The sequence below is a fragment of the Hyperolius riggenbachi genome, chromosome 4 (genome assembly GCF_040937935.1).
Source record: "Hyperolius riggenbachi isolate aHypRig1 chromosome 4, aHypRig1.pri, whole genome shotgun sequence".
Lineage (NCBI taxonomy): Eukaryota > Metazoa > Chordata > Amphibia > Anura > Hyperoliidae > Hyperolius > Hyperolius riggenbachi.
In genome coordinates, this window is record NC_090649.1 from 153,426,960 (window position 1) to 153,450,922 (window position 23,963).

A 23,963-nucleotide genomic window follows, 5' to 3' on the forward strand; every position below is an offset into this window, starting at 1 on the left:
TCCTCTCTCTCCTTCTTCTGCACAGTATTACTATATCTTTTGACCAGAGCACACAATCGCAGCCATATTGTCTGAGGCATCGTGGGCCCTGCCAGCTCCCTGCTCAAGCATCTAATCATTTGCTGCAATGCCAACCTTAAAACTCCTCCACACCATATTCCAAATTTAATCAAGACAGAGCCAACCCTGGACATGTTCAAATCAAAACTGAAAAGCCACCTGTTTAGTATGTCATTTATGTTCACATACAGTAACATTTTCTACTGTAAACATCACAATCTACTGATCTGAGAAAAGCTTATGCACTTTGGGTCTACGGAAGACAAACACTTTACAAATGTTTCATTGTTCTTACAGTTAGGCACAGGGGGGGGGGGGGGGGAGGAGGTGTTAAGGTTAGGCACCACCAGGTTGTTTAACCCATTCAGGTTCCGTGGTTTTCACAAGAGAAATGTTCACCTCCCATTCATTAGCCTATAACTTTATCACTACTTATCACAATGAACTGATCTATATCTTGTTTTTTCCGCCACCAATTAGGCTTTCTTTGGGGGGTACATTTTGCTAAGAGCCACTTTACTGTAAACGCATTTTAACAGGAAGAATAAGAAAAAAATGGAAAAATTCATTATTTCTCAGTTTTCAGCCATTATAGTTTTAAAATAATACATGCCTCCATAATTAAAACTCACGTATTGTATATGCCCATATGTCCCGGTTATTACACCGTTAAAATTATGTCCCTATCACAATGTATGGCGACAATATTTTATTTGGAAATAAAGGTGCATTTTTTCCATTTTGCATCTATCACTATTAACAAGTTTAAAATAAAAAAAATATAGAAATATTTCATCTTTACATTGATATTTAAAAAGTTTAGACCCTTAGGTAAATATTTACATGTTTTTTTGTTTTTTTATAGTAATGGTTTTTTTTATTTATAGTAAACATTTTATTTGGGTAGTTTTGGGAGGGTGGGGGGTAAACAATAGATTTATAATGTAAATGTGTGTTGATTTTAATTTATTTTCATTTTCAGGTGTAGTATTACTTTTTGGCCACAAGATGGCGGCCATGAGTTTGTTTACATGACGTCACTCTAAGCGTAACACACGCTTAGAGTGGCGCATCAGGAAGGGAACGGCCAGAAAAGGCGCAGCTTCCGAGAGAAGCTGTCGCTTTTTCAGCGGGGGAGAGTAATCAGTGATCGGGCTTCATAGCCCGATATATTGATTCCCTGACTACCGAATCCGCGGCCGGGAGTGCGCGTGCACGCGCGCGATCGGCCGCGGGGGCGCGCGGTAGCGCACATGGTTTCTGGACGTAGTTTCTACGTCCAGAAACCAAAATAGGTTAAGCATTGTCACCGCCATTGGGTTTTAGGATTAGGCATTGGTAAGAGAGGTTAGGTTCATAGTAAAATATTGGTTAAAGCGGACCTGAAGATGTTTTAAAAAAAAGAGTTTTACTTACCTGGGGCTACTGCCAGCCCCCTGCAGCCGTCTTGTCCTGTGCTAGTCCTCAACGATCCTCCATTCTCCCGGCCAGTCTTGGTTTCGACAACTTTCAAGTCGTGCATCCTCGCCCGTGCCCCTGGTGCCGGGAGTGTCCTGCGCAGATGCAGTACGAGAAAATCTGTACTGTATCTTCGCAGGACGCTATCGGCGACCGGAGCGCAAACAAGGATGCACCCGGCCAAGGCTGCTTAGGAGCAGTGGACAGCAATTCTACAAACCGAAATTGCCCCGCAGCAGGGGAACGGAGGATCGTTGAGGATCGGCGCAGGTGTGTGTGTACAGTGTGTGTGTGCGTGTGTGCGTGCGTCTGTGCGTGTGTGTGCGCGCACGCGGGAAGAGGATGAAGGGGGGGGGGCACAAAAATCAGGTTTCGTTCAGGGCGCTGTGATACCTAAGGCCAGCTCTGTCTGTAGGATATATGGTAATGAGGTTTATGGGCTTTTAAATAATTTTATTTTTTGATGGATGAAAATGAAATGAAATATGCTAGTAGTAACAGCGAACATTTGACATGTTCGATTCGCTCCCTATACATCATCATTGAGCTAAACTTCGACCCCTTACCTCACAGTCAGCAAACACATAGCAGCCAATCAGCTAGCACCCCTTCCTGGACCCCCCACACCCCTATCAAAAAGCAGTTGCAGTGGCCATATTGGTTGAATTCTCTGCTGGCTGTTGACTGTTAGTGAGAGCAGGATCAGACTTGCTGCAAATAGGTAGGGAAAGTATAAGCTAGGCCTGTGTTCTTGTTCCTTACTTCCTGTGAAAGCACTTCAAACAGGCCTTTTGCGGACTAACACATCGGTCTCCTGTGTTTTTTGTGTGTGTGACACTCCACGGCCCACTGACACACAAAGCTGTGTGCACACTACTGCTGTTGCCTCATTAAGTTGCAGGCACAGAACCACTCCAATGAATTATTATTTCATTGTATTCTGTTAGTACTATTGTATTTCTCTGTGTGAGACACTCCAATCCACTCCACACCACACTGTGATTTCTGCCCATTAGGGTTTAAATCACTTTCATGGAAGCAGTCATAGGGTTAACCACCTGTGTTTACAAATTAGCTGCTCAGCCAAGGCAGCCAGCTGACACGGCTGAGAGATCAAATTACAGTTGTGAATAATCACAGATGAGGGAGAATTAGACAGGCTATACTCTCTAAATATATACAGGGTGCTTTTCTCTTACTTTTCCCGCTTTCCTGTACAAGAGTCCAGCTCCACTAAATATAGTAATGGCAGCTCATAATTGGCAGTAAAAATGCTGAGGTAAAGGAGGTAAATAGGCTTTGCAACATTTTAATGAATTAACCAAACAAGGCATCTAACAAACTATTTCCACAGCAACCACCCTAATGAATTGACAGAGCCAAAAACAATCATTACCACAGAATTACCACAAAATAAGGATAAATAACTCATCTGTGGAGTGTATTGACTGCTGCTCATTGGGCGCAATTCATTAAAGATTATTGGTGTCATTCATATCAACTCTAGAGTTCATTTACTTCAGCAGTATTTAAACGTGATGTTACTGTGCTTTGTGCTAAGGAAACCGTGTGTAGCTCTCCAGGAAGTATTATTTCCTCAATGACTGGGAGAGCAGCCGCCGTGCTTTTGTGCAGTTCATTCACTCTGCATTATTATGGAGCAAGGAGAAAGCAGTGTTACATATGGAACAGCGCTCTTTGTTAACGCCAGCTCAAAGCTTGTGGTAGAAACCCTAAAGGCGCTTTTCCACTAGCAATCGCTAGCGTCCGCGCTAAACGCTAGCGATTGCGATTCAGCAAAAGTAAAACATTTCCCGACGATTTCCCGACGTTTGTGATCGCGATTTTGCTATGCTATGCACTGCATAGCAAAATCGCGGCAAAAATCGTTCCGCGGTGCGATCGCGATTTAGTAAAAAACAAATCCCGGTAGTGGAAATTACCTACTGCGATTCCTATGTTATTTAGCAAACCGTAGCGATTTGCGATTTTGTGATTCAGCAATCACAAATGCTCTAGTGGAAAAGGGCCCTAAGTGAGGTAAATAGGGCTAGTAACATTGTAATGAAATTACTATACAAGCCATTCATCACATTCAAGAGGTAATTTACCAACCAAATATATAAAAAGTGGTGTTTCATAGCAATTACTCTAACGAATGAACAAAACTCCCATGCAGTAAAATTAAGTGGGGGCTATCACAAATAATACCTCATGTGCTACAGTTTAATGAATGTTGAAGATTTTGTGACTATATATTCTATTTCTCGTGCCATATGGTACCGCAAGCGAATAAGGGAACTGAAAATACTTTTAATTTCTATTGACATGATATGGAAAATCTGTTTTTTAGGTGTCCATAAAATATTATCCATAGGACCTCAATAAAGCTTTTTACTTGTATTACTCGTTTCCCCCCTTTTAACCTCTTGCACATTTGTTTGAGATAACAGTGCAGTGGCACCAAAGCCTGCTAAACCAATTCCGCCTCCCCCCCAAATGCAGAGTAGCACAGGGTGCACGGGGATAGTTACCTGATCTAGCATCCATTGGGTCTCCACACTGTATTGCTATGTGTCCAGGGGCGTAGCAATAGCCATAGCAGCCATAGCAGCTGCTAGGGTGCCCTGGAGCAGAGGGGGCCCAGGTGGTTCTTGATGTACTCTCTATTAACGTTCTTGTGTTCCTCCGCTCTCTCAGTGCCCATGGAGTATATGCAGTGTTGATTGCAGGAGAATGTAAATTGCCAATTAGCTCATGTCCATAGGTTAGGGCAGGTGGCAAAGCTAAAGAATGTCTAGATTAGAGAGCCCCGTGAACGTTTTGCTATGGGGCCCCATAGTATCTAGCTACGCCACTGTATGTGTCATTACATGTTCTCTTTAAAGGGATAAGGGCCGGGCCGAGGCATAGGCTGGAGAGGCTCCAGCCTCAGGGCGCAGTGTAGGAGGGGGCGCACAATTCATTCAGCTGTCATTCCTAATTGTGTTTGAAGCAGAAAGAAATAAGAAAAGGGGATACATAGCAGTGACTGCAAGCCAGATAACTAGATATTAAGGTGTTGGGGAGGTTGTGGGCCCTGTGGCACCTCTTAGTCTAATAGCAATCAGTGTGTGACGGCTGGGGTGGCAGGGATGGATGGGCGCACTTTGGTGTCTCAGCCTTGGGTGCTGGAGGACCTTGTCCCGCCTCTGAAAGGGATACTGTAGGGGGTTGGGGGAAAATGAGTTGAACTTACCCAGGGCTTCTAATGGTCCCCCGCAGACATCCTGTGCTCGCGCAGCCACTCACCGATGCTATGGCCCCGCCTCCGGTTCACTCCTGGAATGTCAGACTTTAAAGTCTGAAAACCACTGTGCCTGCGTTGCCATGTCCTCGATCCGGCTGATGTCACCAGGAGCGTACTGCGCAGACACAGACCATACTGGGCCTGCACAGTATGCTCCTGGTGACATCAACGGGATCGAGGACGCGGCAACGCAGGCGCAGTGGTTTTCAGACTTTAAAGTCTTAAATTCCAGAAGTGAACCGGAGGCGGGGCCGGAGCATCGGTGAGTGGCTGCGTGGGCACAGGATGTCTGCGGGGGACCATTAAAAGCCCCAGGTAAGTTCAACTCATTTTACCCCGACCCCCTACAGTGTCCCTTTAAGCACATCACTGTAATCCATGTGACATTGCAGGCAGGCACGCACCAATATGTGGGTACACTCTTGGTTTGTTTCACCTTCAAATCATGACAGTTACAGTCTTTATTAACTGTGTCTTTCTATGTTGAGCATATTCAATTTTTATTTATGTTCTTTAAAAGGCAGTTGTACACCCACGCTCTATACTAACAATATACAGCAGGCGATATAAAAAAAAAATTGTTTATGTATCACACAAATTAAAGAGAATCTTAAACCAAGCATTGAACTACATTCCAATCAGTAGGTGATACTCTCTTTTCCATAAGAAATCTTTACCTTTTCTCAAATAGATCAGGGGGGTCTGTATGGCTGATATTGTGGTGAAACCCCTCCCACAGTGTGATGTCATGACCATGGTCCTGACAGTTTGCTGTCCGTGAACCTCGTTGCATTGTGGGAATTAACGGCTTTTTCCAACTGCCAAGCACGCAATACCTCCCTCCTTTCTGAAACAAACATTCCATACACATCGCGAGACAGGTATAACAGAGGCGCCCAACAAGAGTAAAACAATTAAAATCCGTTTAAAAGGGGGAAGTTGGTGGACTCACTTTCCTCAGGTAGACAAGAACCGGACAATAAAACGTTACTATAAATTACAGTAACAATTTATTAACCCCCTTGCCGTTACAATTCTGGCGGCAAGGGGGCAGCGCAACACTTTTTTAAAAAAAAAAATTTAAATCATGTAGCGAGCCCAGGGCTCGCTACATGATAGCCGCTGACAAGCGTGCAGGAAAAAAAATGCAGCTGCGTGCAGGAAAAAAAATTTGAAAATCGGCCCAGCGTGGCCTGAGAAGTCCTCCTACGCAGGTTACCCCGAGCCGAGCTCGGGATAACCGGCAAGGAGGTTAAGAAGCTCCAAGTATGTAACGCGTTTCACGGGTCACTATCCCGCTTCATTAGGCAACAGGTTTGGAGAACACAGTGCTGGGTCTATAGAGTGGCCAAGCGGAAAGAGTGGAAAGATTGCAATGGGCACATACTGACTAAATAATCTATAAATTAATATTGTAAAAAATAAGCAGTTGTATTTATTATGTCCTTTTCACTAGAGTTCTTCTTTAACTTGGCATGCTTTCAGATTAAAGTGCTTGTTCTGGTAAGAATCTTGGCGTTTGATTTCAGAACTCTAGACAGACAGCTCAAAGCATACAGACAGCTTCTTTGATTTCACTACCTCTTATTTCTTGCTCCACTGCATGAGGTAAAACAGTGTATATTTGAGATACAAAAAAAAATCTACGTTCTATTTTTGTGCCTTTACAATGTGTCTGAAAGTCATGGCAGCATTCTTGGGTGAAATCTGAATTCATGAGAAAGTAACAGAACACACCATTTTTGGCCATTACATGTGGTGTTTTTTTAAGAACACATGGCCTGGGCCTTGTACCAGAAATAAATTGTGCGAAAAGCACTTTTAGTTTGTATGTTCTCCCCGTGTCTGCGTGGATTTCCCCGGTCATTCCCTTTTCTTCCTATATCCCAAAAACATACAGATAAGTTAATTGGATCCCCCCTAAATTGTCCCCAGACTATGATACATACACTACACAATATCCCTAGACTATGATACATACACTACACAATATCCCTAGGCTATGATACATTCACTACACAATATGCCTAGGCTATGATACATACACTACACAATATCCCTAGCCTATGATAAATACACTACACAATATCCCTAGCCTATGATACATACACTTCTCAATATTCCTAGCCTATGATACATACACTACACAATATCCCTAGCCTATGATACATACACTACACAATATCTCTAGCCTATGATACATACACTACTCAATATCCCTAGCCTATGATACATACACTACTCAATATCCCTAGCCTATAATACATACACTACTCAATATCCCTAGCCTAAGATAAATACACTATACAATATCCCTAGCCTATGATACATACACTACACAATATCCCTAGACAATGATACATACACTACACAATATCCCTAGCCTCTGATACATACACTACACAATATCCCTAGGCTATGATACATACACTACACAATATCCTTAGACTATGATACATACACTACACAATATCCCTAGCCTATGATACATACACTACACAATATCCTTAGACTATGATACATACACTACACAATATCCAGAGCCTATGATACATACACTACATAATACCCCTAGGCTATGATACATACACTATACAATATCCCTAGCCTATGATACATACACTACACAATATCCTAGCCTATGATACATACACTACACAATATCCCTAGCCTATGATACATACACTATACAATATCCCTAGCCTATGATACATACACTACACAATATCCTAGCCTATGATACATACACTACACAATATCCCTAGCCTATGATACATACACTACACAATATCCCTAGCCTATGATACATACACTACACAATATCCCTAGCCTATGATACATACACTACACAATATCCCTAGCCTATGATACATACACTACACAATATCCCTAGCCTATGATACATACACTACACAATATCCCTAGCCTATGATACATACACTACACAATATCCCTAGCCTATGATACATACACTACACAATACACAATATCCCTTGGCTATGATACATACACTACACAATATCCCTAGCCTTTGATACATACACTACACAATATCCCTAGGCTATGATACATTCACTACACAATATCCCTAGGCTATGATACATACACTACACAATATCCCTAGCCTATGATACATACACTACACAATATCCCTAGGCTATGATACATACACTACACAATATCTTAGCCTTTGATACATACTCTACACAATATCCCTAGCCTCTGATACATATACTACACAATATTCCTAGCTTATGATACATACACTACACAATATCCCTAGGCTATGATACATACACTACACAATATCCTAACCTATCATACATACACTACACAATATCCCTAGCCTATGATACATACACTACTCAATATCCCTAGCCTATGATACATACACTACACAATATCCCTAGCCTATGATACATACACTACACAATATCCCTAGCCTATGATACATACACTACACAATATCTCTAGCCTATGATACATACACTACACAATATTCCTAGCCTATGATACATACACTACACAATATCCCTGGCCTATGATACATACACTACACAATATCTCTAGCCTATGATACATACACTACTCAATATCCCTAGCCTATGATACATACACTACTCAATATCCCTAGCCTATAATACATACACTACACAATATCCCTAGCCTATGATACATAAACTACACAATACCCTTAGCCTATGATACATACACTACACAATATCCCTAGACTACGATACATACACTACACAATATCCCTAGACTACAATACATACACTACACAATGCATACATGTAAAGGATAGCGGAGATACTGCCGCATGGCCAAGCGGCATGGCGGCTATCTCCGCATATCAGCCGGCGGCCTCTGCCAGTATGAGAGGTGTGAGATCATTCCATGTTTCCCTGTTGAAGCCAGCGGTGCTTGTGGTGGATTCCTCCCCCCCCCCCCCCCCCCCCCCGTGATGGTTGACGACCAACCGGAGTATGAGATCGAGAAGATATTGGATTATCGATTAGTGCAAAATTCTGTACAGTATCTGGTCCATTGGAAGGGTATGGTCTGGAAGAGAGAACTTAGGTGCCAGATTGTCGCATGCACGCTGAGGAATTAAAGAAAGAGATTCATGACTCACACCCTGAGAAGCCGGGTAGGAAGTGTCCGGGGTCCACTCCTCGGGGGGGTACTGTAAAGGATAGCGGAGATACCGCCACATGGCCAAGCGGCATGGCGGTATCTCCGCATATCAGCCGGCGGCCTCTGCCGCGCAGCTACATGCTGCTGCTTTGCCTGGTCCTTCTAGTGCACATAGATTGAGAGCTACGCGCGCACGCGCCAGGCGACAGGACCTTTATGCAAGTAAAAGAGGAGTCAGCTGACTCCAGTAGTGCTCCGGATTGGCTGAGTGACTGGGGCGGCGCTGTGGAGCGCTCTGAGTATATATAGGACCTGCCTGTCAGTTGCTGGTTGTCTGCTGTTGCAAACGCTAACGTGCTAGCGCTCAGACCTTAGTCAGATCTTACAGTGTGTTAGGACCAGCTGGAGCTGGGAATTCACACTTAGCCAGTTTCCGTTGATAGCTTAAAGTACTTATTGCATTGTGATATCTGTGTACTATTCTTTAGTCTACAGTAGATCCCAGGTGTTGAAACCAAGGACTTCACACCTAGACTAGGATATTGCTATATTGCTACTATATATCTGTGTACTATTCTTTAGTCTAGATCCCAGGTGTTGAAATCAAGGACTTCACACCAAGACTAGGATATTGCTATATTGCTACTATTAATCTGTTATGATCTTCTGCTCTCCTGACTACTCTCCTTTTTGCTGATTCGGTACTTCTGCCTATCTGATTACTGTTGCCGACACTGTCTGTACCTTACTCTGAATCAGCTTTCGGTCTCTGTACCTTATCTGTCCATACGTTGCTGACCCTGCTTGTCTGACCTTCCTATCCTCACTAGTGCGTCTAGCCATTAGTGAGGAATTTCTGAGAGCTGTCACCTACTCCCTAGGTGATCAGTCTTTGCAGCACTGTCTGTAACACTTGCTCCTCAAGTGTCTGCTAGCTGCAGTAGAGTCTTAATCACCCGCTCCTCGGGTGATCATCCTTGCAGCTCAGTCAGTGGTTCCTGCTCCTCAGGTGTCCACTGGCTGCAGTACAGTCAGTGGTTCCTGCTCCTCAGGTGCTCACTGGCTGCAGTGCAGTCTGAATCCCCTGCTCCTCAGGGGATCCCTGGCTGTAATATAGTCTTAATCGCCTGCTTCTCAGGTGATCATCCTTGCAGCACAGTCAGTGGTCCCTGCTCCTCAGGTGTCCACTGGCTGCAGTACGGTCAGTGGTTCCTGCTCCTCAGGTGCTCACTGGCTGCAGTGCAGTCTGAATTCCCTGCCCCTCAGGGGATTCTTGGCTGCAGTATTGTCTGAATCTCCCGCTTCTTGGGAGATCTCTTTCCTTACTGTCGCACCAAAACACAATTCCACATTGGTTGTCCTGTGTCTAGCTATACTAGTATTATTGGTGATTCTGCAGGTCACCACATAATCAGGTATAGCATCTGTATTATTGGTGATTCTGCAGATCACCAATAATCAGAAAAATCTGCGTTGCTGACACCAATCCTTACAATACATAGACATAGGACTATGGTAAGGATTAGATTGTGTGCTCCTCTGAGGGACAGTTAAGTGACAAGACAATATACTCTGTACAGCGATGCGGAAGATGTTGGTGCTATATAAATACTAAATAATAAAAAAACACATGCAAACACTGGGTGTCCAATTACTTACAAAAAGATATACAATAAACTTTAAGGAAATTTGGGTAAGGGCTGGTTCACACTGCAAGAGCTTTTTATAATTGCATGTGATTTTAAACGCTCATGCTAATGTTATCCTATATGTTTGTTCTCACTGGAGAGATATGATTTTATATCACTAAATCACTAGCGCTAAAAAAAAGCTCTTGCAGTGTGAACTAGTCCTCACTGTGTACAAAGGCAGCATGCATTTTCTCTAGTGTTTCTTAAAATGTCCATCTAAACTTGGCCAGTAAGGTGGAGCAAATGTTAAGAACAGAAAATACTTATAGTTAAAGCTTTGAAGTTAGCAGTACCTGCCTCCAACTGTGCTCTTTTCAAAAGTTACAAGGTGCCTGCATAGCACCTTGTAACACTCTCCATAGCCCCTGTGCTCTCTTTATCTCCTGGACTCTCCATATCTATGTTCCTTGTAGTCCTCTACATAAAATCCTCTTGTTTGCTATAACTTAAAGGACAATTGTTTTATTTCATTTTAAACAATACTGGATGCCTGGCTTTCCTGCTGATCTATTTGGTTGCAGTAGTGTCTGAATAGCACTAGAAACAAGCATGTAGCTAATCTTGTCAGATCTGACAATAATGTCAGAAGCACTTGATCTGCACATGCTTGTTCAGGGTCTAAAGCTAAAAGTATTAGAGGCAGAGGATCAACAGGATAGCCAGGCAACTGGTATTGTTTAAAAGGAAATACATATGGAATCTTCCATATCCTTCTTGTTACAGTTGTCCTTTAACTGAATACACAGTGCCCAAAGTAGCTGGTTAGCTCATTGATTACTGCAGATAAGCTGTATGATGACTATACTTATCATTTGATGAGATCTGAGTGTGTGTTTTGTTTCTAGTGACCATGTCACGCTGTGAATAGCTACCAAACATTGAAAGAGAAACGGTAACCAAGAATTGAACTTCATCCCAATCAGTAGCTGATACCCCCTTTCCCGTGAGAAATCTTTTCATTTTCACAAACGGTTCATCAGGAGGCTCTTTATGGCTGTTATTGTGGTGAAACCCCTCCCACAGTATGATGTCAGGGCCATGTTCTTGGCAGTTTCCTGTCTGTGAACATTGTTGCATTGTGGGAAATAGCTGTTTACAGCTGTTTCCAACTGCCAAAAATCAAGCAGCAGCTACTTCCACTGACATCACCTGCCAGCAGTAAAAATGTCACCATGTGAATGTCAGAATGTAAATCAGGGAGAGGAAAGATTTTACACTGGGCAAACACTCACTAAATTCTGTATACATAATTATTGTAAAAATGAAGCACTTTTTTATTACATTATTTTCAATGGCGTTCCTCTTTAAGACTCCAGAAACAAAACCAAAATATAAATAACAATGAATAAACACCAAACAATCCCCAAGCAACCATTGCCTGGTTTATTATGTGTACAGAAGCAGATGGACAAGACAAAGAGGTAGGGCCCTAGTTAACATACAGCAGAGGAATGAGATGAAATCCCCTCAGCTTCAGATGTAACCTCTGTCTATTTTTATTTATCTCCCCTCCTTTGGAGTTATGTCCATGTAGTACAAATATTATTAATCATGCCTACAGCCAAATATACTTTGAACCCCTTCCAGCATTCATGTGAAATGCTTGCTTTATGAGACGCTTTCTTTCTTTATTCAGTGCCATTTCCAGCTCCTCGAGGAGTACATTGAGCTCAGGTTGACCTGAACTTGAAACATCAGGTACTGTCGGTGTTCTCTATTGTTGTTTTGTACTGGTTATTATGAACTGCTGCAGCTCTGACATTTTTGAGTTTAGTAGATTTCCTTTAGCTTGAAAGAGTGAACAAATGATGTTAAAATGAACCAACTATATGGTTTAACTACTTCAGGTCCAGGACAACAACAGACAGCATCATAGTACCCAGGGCTGCTTATAGACTTCCTGCTGCATGAAGCAAGCTGTGGAAGATTTGTCAGGTCCTCCTTCCCCAAGAAAGACTGCTATATACTGTATATCCCATCATATGTACCTCATATCATATATACCCCCATTTAAACCTCATCACTGGCGAGAGATCACCATGGCCAGGCCAGTCATAGGGGAATCTTCGGCATGCGACCAATCAGGAGGGACTGCACCAGACCGGCCAATCACAGCCGTCCGCTGCTCCTTTTGCTAACTGGTGCCAATGGTCTTGTGGATTCTTGAAGTGCTAGGATCAAAGCTTTGATTCCAGGCCTGGACACTATTTACATAATTTGTATGTTTTCCTCCAGTCACCCTGGTTTCCTCCCACATTCCAAAAGCATACAGATAAGATAATCGACTTATCCCCTAAACTGGTGTCGGATTATAGCGATGAACTATGATTGAGGTACAGTTAGTGATAGTGATATGTTCACAGACTCCGTAAAGGTCAAGGGAAGATGTAAACGCTATAAATATAAATACACAATAATGATGATAAGAATAACATGTAGGCCATTATATAATCAAACAGCAGTTACCACAGAGACATGAGCTTCCTGGCTGTGTAGCATTTAGCCACATGCTCCTAACCTCTTGCCACTCAGCAACGTCACAAACTAACAAGTCCAGGCATTGTTATGTGGGTGCTTAGTGCATTTTTATAGCAACCCAGAAAATGCCTGGAGGGATTCGGTCAGGCCCGGATTTACATTACACGAGCCTATAGGCACAGCTGTCCTCGCACCCTAGACTTTGCCCTCCATGAACCTACAAATCCCCCTGAACGCACCGCAAATGTGCTGGCTGGCCCAGCTGTCGCTTCTCCTTTACTTCCCTAGCCCGGCATAGACAGCTACAGATGCCTCTTAGTATTAGGTAGCCAGAGCTATCCTCAGTAATAAGTAGCTAGAGGTGCCTACTGCCTCCGACTGAGGGAGATCTGGTCAGTGGAATGCTGAGAGCTGGATGAGTAACCTCACATTTACACACCGCTCTGGAGTAGGTAAGTGAGGAGGAAAGCACTTGGGGAGGGGAGTGGCCTGCCTTTCCATCATCAGGCGCCTGTAGGCATGTGCCTACAGTGCCTTTAGGTAAATCCAGCCCTTTATTTGGTTCATAGCAGAGTAAGCTTGATAGGTCCTATCTGTTTTACTTTGCTAGAGAGAGAAGAAAGGTTATTCATATTACTTGGGAATAATCCATAATTACCATTGCACCCAGCAGGCTGACCTTACAATCTGGGAAGCTTGAAAACAGCTCCTGGTATATTGCCAGTTGCTCTGTTACCCATTCTCTGATTCTGTAACTATTTGCAAATATAAGTTATTTTCTGTAGGCCCTTTACCTCTAACAGCTGGAGACATGTGAAAGGACTAAAAAAAAAGAACTTCCAGCTTTCCTCTGCTCTAATCATGAATAGAGTTTCCCGATTTCCTGTTTTGATTGCTGTGCCAGCTTTCTTCTCTACATCAGCCTGATCTTATGATCTAGTGAGGTGCAGCCAACTAGAGGTTGGGTAGCATATTTAACTGCATATTATATACTTTCCCCCATTGCATGGAGCGATTGCAACAACTTAGCCCAAAACAAAACCCTATTTTTCCAACAAATAGACTTTTTTTTTTCTATATTTGTTTTTGTAAAACATCTCTCACAGTGGGAATTCGATCTCAGTTATATTTGTCCCAGAATTTCTTTGCTTTCATGTAGGGATCTTTTTCTTTTTTTGTTACTTCCAATTCCATGAAAACATGACTCACAAATCTGTTTTCTTTCTCGTGCTGGTATTATTCCACATCTCAGTCATATATTTGTCTATCTCCTTCCTCGGGATCCATGTCATTTCCCTAAAAAGATTCTCAGAGACGTGCATGGCAAAAAAAAAACCTATACAGCATCATGTTAAGTTAATTGCTGAATGTCTGTTTTTGAAGAAAGCTTTGGTAGTTTTCAAGCAGAAAATCTATATTTGCTTTACGTATCACGCAGCGGAGTTGTCTGATATCCTAGGCCCGAAAAGAATGACCTCAAAAAGACTGTTCTGTGTGAACGGTTTCCAGGAGCATTAAGGGCTTCTCAACTTACTGAATTATTATGTCTATTGAAATTCAATGTCCATTGATTTCATTTTTTTTCTTTTAAATTGAAGAATTATTTCTCTGCAGATGGGTAATCGAAGTTCAAATAAGCAACTGTACGTGAAGCATGATCTGTGCGGCCCCAGCGTGAGCGGGACCGACTTAGTCAGCCTGATTGTTCTCCGTGCCAAGTTTTCAAACCGCAAACTATACATTACAAATACCCCAGTTAATGCTGTCCACAGCTGGAGGGCTACATATTTCAGCAATTGGTAAAGTATAGCATTGTGTCCTCGTGTGCTCCCTAAAGTCATGAAAAATCATAATGAAAGAAAAGGGAACAGGGAGAAGGGGGAGTTATGAAGTATGAGACCAAAAAAAATAAAAAATCAGCCTCCGTTAATGGAAATTCACTTTTCTATAGTTTATGTGATTGTTATAGAGGGGAAAGCTGCACAGGCAGTTTATGTCACTGAACACATTGGTTTTATTACTAGGCAACAGCCCAGAGGATATTATGGTAAATCTGTTATGCTTCCTGTGCAAACATACATAAAAGCCTCACTTATTGTGGAATCTGTTAACTGCTTTATACCCTCCAAAACCCAGAACAGAAAGACTGAAGAGAGTCATGATTGAGATTGTGCAAGATTCTACATATTCACTATTACACTGTTAGAACTATACACTGTCTTCCATGTAAAAAGATGTATATGTTCTTCTTAAAGAGTCACCACAACAACATCTGTATACTGTATGTAGTAAATGATTCAGGATATCTGGTTTTATATTTATTATCCTGGTTTTTAGTATCAGAAACACTTCCTATATCTATATAATGCTGTACTGTATATTGGTATGTTACACCACCCTTCCAGTAATGTTTAGCCTAGGCTGTTTAGTTATGCAGCCTTCTACCCCAGAGCCCTCAGGGAGACCAGGTGTTGTTTCTGCTCACTTCGGAACACACAAAAAAAACAAACACTCCGCAATCACACACCTTGCCAGCAGTAAAGACACAGCCACCTGTGATAAATATAAGAATGTAAACCAGGGGAAGAAAAGATTTTACAATGGGCAAAAACTGATTAAATCATTTTTAAAGTAATAAGCAGTTCTATTTATTAAGTTACCGGTATATTTAGTATAGTTCCTCCGAACCTTACTTCATTTGTCACAAGATGACTACCGGTATGTGGCTGAGCGTCAAAACTGTCTGCTGTCCTATAAACTTTCTTGCCTCAATCTAATATTAAATAAATGTGCCCCAGCTCCTGACCCTGCATAATACCATCAAATAACAGAGTCCCATAGTCAGGATAACAAAATAAAACACAGTGACATCTAATCAATCAATAAAACAGTCATCCTTTATTTGATGTTCTACAGTTGCACAATTGTTTAGATTCTTTTTAACTACAAGACCGCTATTCGGTGCTGATGACCCACTAATTTGTTGGGAAACAGCATGTTATTGTTAGTATTCTGTCATTTTAAAGGAAATTATTAGAGGGTTTCTTTCTTTTTATTTTTTTTTTATTTTTGCATATTTGTTATATCTAGCTAAAAATTTGGGGGAAATTGTATTTATCAGAACCCTATGAAATATTACTAATAAACCATTTTTATTTTGGTGCCGTACTTGCTCCTTAATCTACTGTCACTTTGCTTCTGAAGTAAACAAGGTTATAATATTACAAGTGCAAAGCTTTGAGGCTTAGACCATGATGCCTAGAATGTCTCTCTTGTAGCATTTCAATGGTTATTATCTTGTTTAACCACTTCACGGTACACAGTGACATGTTAAAATGGCACGTATTTCCACAGAATTCACAATTACATCAACATCCTATTTGCACCAAAGGTGCACATATAGGACTTTTATAAATATCCATTTTGCATGATGTCTTGTCTACAGAGAGCAACATAAAGTATGTAAAACGTATAAAAAAAAAGGGAGGAAAGTAGTAAAGTTTATTTCTTCATCAATAACTCACTTTCAGTGCCTTTCATGAGCATAGTGTGCTGAAAAGTTGTTTCATCGGTAATGAAAAAAAAAATTGAGATAACGTAAAGTAATTTTGTGCATCTTGATCCTAGTGTCTATTGGTGGTATGTGAACATTTCAGCAAAATGAGGCTCATCTTGAACTTTATAAATTGTCTAAGTTACACCAGCAGGGGAAGTTTAAAGGAATACTTACGGTAAGTGATTTTAAAAAAATGACTTTTACTCACCTGGGGCTCCCCTCAGCCCCCTGCAGCTGAACGGTGCCCTCGCCGTGTCCCTCTGATGCGGCTGGTCTCGCCGGCGGCAACTTCCGGTTTGGCCGTCAGCGGCCGACAGGCTGTGAATGCGGCTGATTATCCACATCCCCGGACGCAATAGCGCCTTCTACAATGCTATTGCGTCCGGGGACGCGGATAATCAGCCGCGTTCACAGCCTGTCGGCCGGTGACGGCCAAACCGGAAGTGGCCGCCGGCGAGACCTGCCGCATCGGAGGGACACGGCGAGGGCACCGTTCAGCTGCAGGGGGCTGAGGGGAGCCCCAGGTGAGTAAAAGTCATTTTTTTTAAATGACTTAAGTTTTCCTTTAAAGGACCACTTTCGCAAAAATGTTATAATTTGAAATACATGTAAACTCATACAAATAAGAAGCATGTTTCCAGAGTAAAATGAGCCATAAATTACTTTTTTCCTATGTTGCTGTCACTTGCAGTAGGTAGTAGATATATGACATTACCGGTTTTGGGCTAGTCCATCTCTCCATAGGGGATTCTCGGCGTAGTCTTTATTCTTTATAAAGACACTCCTTGTGTGAAGAAACGCGGAAAAGCCGCCGCATGGACGCAAGCTGAGGCGGCTGTTTCCGCGGCTGGCATAGTGGAACGCGGAGAAACCGCCGCGTCTGATGCGGCGGTTTGTACGCATAGGCCTGCCTCTCTCAGTAAGGTGGGATACGGAGGAAACGCCGCACGCTCAGACAGCGTGGTGGCGGATTCCGCATCCCATACAGCTACAACATTACAACACATGACTGGTGTGGCTGGGACTGATAGTCCACACTGGTTTAGGAGGACGTGTGCGCGCGCAGAGAGGCAGGGCTTTTATGGCAGTCAGAGGAAGGTCAGCTGACCAGGCCGGTCAGCTGACGAGTGCAGCAACTTTCATTGGTCCAGCACTTAAGGAAGGGGCTGGAGAGCACTGATGTATATATACTGGGTGCTGGGCATTCCTCTGGCGTCTGGCGTTGCGATCACTACGTGGTAGCACTCAGGCCTTGTCTGTATCTGTGTTCTAGCATAGTTTCCAAAGGTGTTGACGATCACGGACCTCACACCTTAGCGTTAGGAATATTGAACTGTATTATTTGTTATGACCTTCTGCCTGCCTGACTTATCCTCCTGAACTCTGATTCTGTACCTTGCTATTTCTGATATCCTGTTGCCAAACTCTGCTCGTTCCTGGACTCTGTATCTGCCTCCTGATTCTGTACCACGCTATTCTGATACTCCGTACCGTATCTGTCTGTGTGTTAACGACCTGGATTGCCCGACCTCGAGAACTGGCCTTACTGTTAGAGGCAGTTCCCAGACCTGTTAGTGACACCCTCTCACTAGTGTCACTCACACTCTGTCCTTCCTACTCTCAGCCTAGCTCCTCCCCCGGGAGAGTCTAGGCCTACGGAAGGAACTACTACTGTGTTATACTCAAAGTATTACTGTTGCACTTTACACTCACTTGCTATCTCAGGTGTCCAGAGGTTAGTAGATATATCTGATTATCGGTGATACTGCAGATCATCAATAATCGGGTATATTCTGTATTCTCAGTGATACTGCAGTTCACTGGTAATCAGACCCTCTCTGTGTTACACCGATCGTTACACCTTGAAAGATATTTATGTAAAGATGCTGGCCAGCCTACTTGCTCACCGCACACTTTTTCAGGCAGTTGGGCAGAGCAACCGCGATTTACTAAGGGCTTTTGAAAATTAAAAAAAAACTCTAAGAATCCTCCATGAGGAGACGGGCTAGTCCAAAACCTGTCAGTACTGTCAGATATGTACTACTTACTGCAAGTAACAGCAACATAGGAAAAAGGTAATGTATGGCTCATTTTACTGTGGAAGAAACATATTTCTTATCTGTATATGTTTACATATATTTTATATTTTAAGATTTTCACAACAGTGGTCCTTTAACTTGTAATATTTAACACGTTTGTGATTTTAAAAAAATATCTAGTTCTTAAAATTATATATATAAAATGTGAAGGTAAATAAGAAGGCAAATCGTAACACATTATAAGGAAATAGTTAAGTGATCGTTCCATCTCAGTAAATATATGTGTGTGTTAATGTGTCGGTGCTTTTTTACTGGGGAAATGCCTTTTTTTTATTTTTCATTTTAAGGGTATTGCATTGGTGCTGTGTTGCCTTTTTATATTATTATTATTGTTATTCATGCAAAGTAACGTGTATTTATGGCTTTGTCCAGGTGAAAGAGGGGCATCAGATAACAGGGGTTTTTTTGACTGTATATTGCAACCATGTCGGTTTTTGTTTGCCTTGAAATGTTGAGAAATGTACCCATTTGTGACTCTTGTACTTTTCAGTGCACATTAGGCTTCATTAAGAGTTGCTTCATGTTCGAAACATGACTTTCTATAAACAAATACCTCCTGGATTACAGAACCAGATGCCAGTTGCCAGGAGAAAATCTCTTGAACGTTTTCTATTTCAAAGCATTATATGTCCTCACAAGCCCTCTTTCAGTTGGGAAAGTGAATAGATTGCTTCCTGTGCCTACAATAAAGGGTTTTATTCTTAAAGAGCAGAAAAAGGAGCTGAGAGGAAACTCTGCTCCCTTGAGATGTGGGTTCATGCCAATTAAATGCATGTGGAATCCATATAGCAGATTTATTGGGGAATTTCTCACTGTTATCAAGTGCTTTAAGTTTAATGCGTATGCATTCCATTCACCTCCACATGTGCGGGTGGCTGATATCAGCTCCATATCCAGACTTTTTTCACAGGGAAAAAAAAAAATCATGTGTGTGTGTTTGTGTATATATATAGATATATAGATATATATATAGATAGATAGATAGATAGATAGATAGATAGATAGGTAGGTAGGTAGATAGATACTGTATATATATATACATACTAAAAAAATGCAAGCCTACAAATGCATCCATGGAAAAAACTGAAATAGTATATACAGGAAGCAAGATAGGTTGCGCATGAGGATTTATACTTACCTAGGGCTTCCTTCATCCCCCTGTATGCCGTGTGCTCCTTCAAGGGGTCCGCAATCCTGCGCAAGCACAGTTACAGTCTTAATGAATTGCACATGCGCAGAATCCTCCCAGACCACAGCACCCTGATCAGGATGCATGTGCAGCTGGTCGGGAAAAAGGCAATTGGCAGACAGACTACAGGGAGCCAGAGGAAGCCTTAAAAACAGTGACGTAGCAATAGGGGTTGAGGTTGTGCCCGCACCGGGTCCCTTGGGCCGCAGGCACCCCAAGGGGCCCTCCCTCTGGCACAGTATTAGCTCTTTATTGGTCCTCTGCTGGTAATAATCACTTATATCAATGTTTTGAATAGTAATAATCATTTACAAACTGTTCCCCATCCCCTTTTTCTACCTCTGACACTGTGGTTGTCCTTGACAGGTTTTGGTACGCTATATCAAATGTTGTGTAGAGAGTCCTTGGGGGGAGGCAATGTAAAACTTGCACTGGGGCCCAAAGCTCCTTAGCTATGCCACTGCTAAGAACGTATAAATCGTTATATTTGATTTATCTCAGGTACACTTTAATGTAACTTCCTTTTACCTCCACAGCTCAGCTCACTTAGGTATGACTGCACACAGTTTTTTAAGCAACTCTGTAGTGGACCACTATAGTTCTAAGGCTCAGTACACACCTTCAATATCTGAGGGGATTGGGGCATGATTCCTCGGAGATAGATTGTGGCTTAGTTCTACCGAGTGGCGCATGAAGGAGCACCTTTCCATGGGGGGGGGGGGGGGGGGGTTTATTAGGGAGAACAATGAGATTGTTGGTAACTTGGGCATTGGAGGTGCTAAGAAAGCAGTGTCGGGCTGTACACATACTAGATGCACACGCAATTCTCATCCAGGGAGGTCTTTATTGACTGGCTTAGCCAAGTTAAATCTAATATGTTTAAGTAACTCTAGAGTTGGTACTGCCCATCAATGCTTCCTATTGTCAGTAACTTAGTTCTGATTCTCAAATAACTGACACAGGACCATCACCATACTTTCTAGGACCACTATCTAGCCTTTGCATTGGTTCAGAGCCTGGTCTACGATACATATTCTACAAGTATATCCCCTCTTTCAACTCTACAGGTATACTTTATAAAACGTACACTTACAAGAGCAGATTCACAGAATAGTGGAGTACAACATTTTGGCCTAGATGGCCTTTTAGTGGGCACCATATGCAGCCAATGATGCATATTTTGACACCTGTATTTTATGCAGTAGGTGCTGGTGTCTAATTCCTGTGGGCAGCACTTTGTATTTCAACTGAACTACTTGAAATGGGGTACCCAAAACACACAGTATCTGCTACAGGAAGATAATACCACCAGCTCTGGGATTAAATACCTTGAAGAGGTTTCATGTTTTTATTCAAATTAATATAACATTTTATAAGAATTAATCTTGCGTTTAAAGTAAAAAAAAAACAACAAAAAAAACATGTACTAGAACTCCCCTTTAAAATAAATTCAAAAACATTTACATCTAGAAAAATTTAAATCAGCGCTCTTATCTACATTGGAGATGTAGCTCTAGCTCACTCTTCTGGAATTTTCATTGTTAGTAAAGGTGAGTTTTTAGTTTTTACATTTGATGCAGCGCTTTCAGAGAAATTCCCTCTGGAAAAGTCAATCACATGAAAGCTGTACACAAAGTATAGAGCTGCCAACACAGTGTGAGTTTTTTTCATCTCTGCAGAACCATCACCTGACCACACCGACATCCTGCCTCTGCTAATTAACTGTGGAGGAGGTGGGTTCATAGTAATAACCTGGCTGGTACAGCCTTTTAGCTCCTTCCTGATGTTAGGATATGGGGAGGAGTTTGCACAGCTCAGAGTCTGTCTTTTGGTCCAGCCAAGCAGCACCTGACATTAACATAAGAAAGCCTGCTTTGTAAACCCGGCCAGCCAGCTAGCTGAAAGATTAATATTGTAAAAATGGTTTTAGATGGAAAGCAGTTAAACCTTGAGAATGTGAAGAATCAAGCATAAGGCAACAGAGAACAAATGTATTTCCATCTCCTCAAAACTAGTATTGCCATGTCCCAGCAAGAAAGGCCTGGTAATGTCAACCGTATAACACATCTAGAGAAAAAGAGAGAACACCAAGAGCCCAATATAGTGTAGTCTGTACTGGTAATGTATAATTGGAAGAGTAATAATATTAATGTAATACTCACAAACCAGGGTTACCAATTAGGCAACCACTGTCAAAACAGGTGGGGAGATTGTCCTGACCCCACTCAGGATTAAAAAGTCGCTCTCTGTAGTAGAAGAAGGAAGGGTACAACCCTCCACCAAGGGTGACTTGATGTAGATAATAGGATAACAGAGGCACCAACAGGATAAAAAACACTAAAAGAACTTAAAAACCTATTTTGGTAATAGAGGAGGTAGTGGTGGACTTAGCATCTGCCAGAAGCCTCAGAGGCTCTCAGTGTTGATAATACTGGCAGATGCTGTTTACTCCTATCTGTTATTGCCTGATGAAGTGGGTTTGTACCCTGTGAAACGCATTGCACTTTATTTGGAGTATCCAATAAAATAGTTTTGACTGAAAATCCACAGTCGTATGTTCTGCTTGGAGGAGGTAACTCCACCACTACCTCCTCTATTACCAAGATGGGTTTTTAAGTTCTTTTAGTGTTTTTTATCCTGTTGGCGCCTCTGTTATCCTATTATCTATACCACATATATATATACCCTCCTCATTTATTGCCAAGTTCCCCTAGAGCCTAGACCTACAAGTATTTTAGTTCACAACTCCAAAACATATTGGTAGTAATGGGACCCTGGACCCTCACTCCAGAATTTGGCATAGACGAGTGATCTGCAAACTTGGCTCTCCAGCTGTTAAGGTACTAAAGTCCCACAATGCATTTGCCTTTATGAATCATGACTGTGGCTGTCAGACTCCTGCAATGCATTGTGGGACGTGTAGTTCCTTAACAGCTGGAGAGCCACGTTTGCAGATCACTGAGACATTACATTGTGAGCTCTACTAAGGAAAAGATACTGATATGACTCATTTGTTCCATATAAAAGCACTTCAGAATGTTGGTGTGTGAGCTGTGACCACTGACCACTGGGTGTTGGTAGGTTACTTATGATGCTTTTCATTCATTTATTTTAGGACACAGTGAGGGTATTCACTAACATTTTAATGGTGTCATGCAGAGCAGGCATGTAGGGCAGCATGGTGGCATAGTGGTTAGCGCTCTTGCCTTGCAGCTCTGGATCCCTGGTTTGATTCCAAGCCAGGGCACTATCTGGGCAGAGTTTGTATGTTCTCCCCGTGTCTGCGTGTGGGTTTCCTCCGGTCACTCTGGTCTCCTACCACATCCCAAAGCATACAAATAAGTTAATTGGCTTCCACCTAAATTATCTCTTTACTATGATACATTCATAGACGTATGACAATGGTAAGGGTTAGATTGTGAGCCCCTCTGAGGCCAGTAAAGTGACAAGACAATATCATCTGTACAGGGCTGCGGAAGATGTTGATGCTATATAAATACTAAGTAATAATAATAATCAGCAGCTGGTAAGTGCCTCTTCCAATGCTTTGTAAAAGCAGGAAAAATGGGTACTGCCCTCTGAATTATCTGCACTAGAGCACACTTGCAGCATATACAGTTATAAAATAGTGACTTTATATTTCTGCTCTACACAGTCATTCTTTCGGAGTTGTCACACACATTCACGTTGCTCTCAGGCCAAGAAACATAGCCTTGTGCTATCTGTGCTGGTCATGCTCTGCCAGAACATGTGGCTCCCTCCACACAGCATTGCATGCCTTGTAAGATCAATGTGATGTATTCAAGAAACATCCTGGCTTGAAAAACAAATTCATTGGATTTATTTCCTTAAACCTCAAAGAATATAATTTTCAGATCACACAAATAAAATGTTTGTCAAACAACAAATACCAACTAAGCCGTTCAGTTAACACGCACTTCCTTGCAAAACATGTTTTTATCTCGCTTTCAACTGAACAGCAGTGTCATCTTGGGAGGGTATCAGC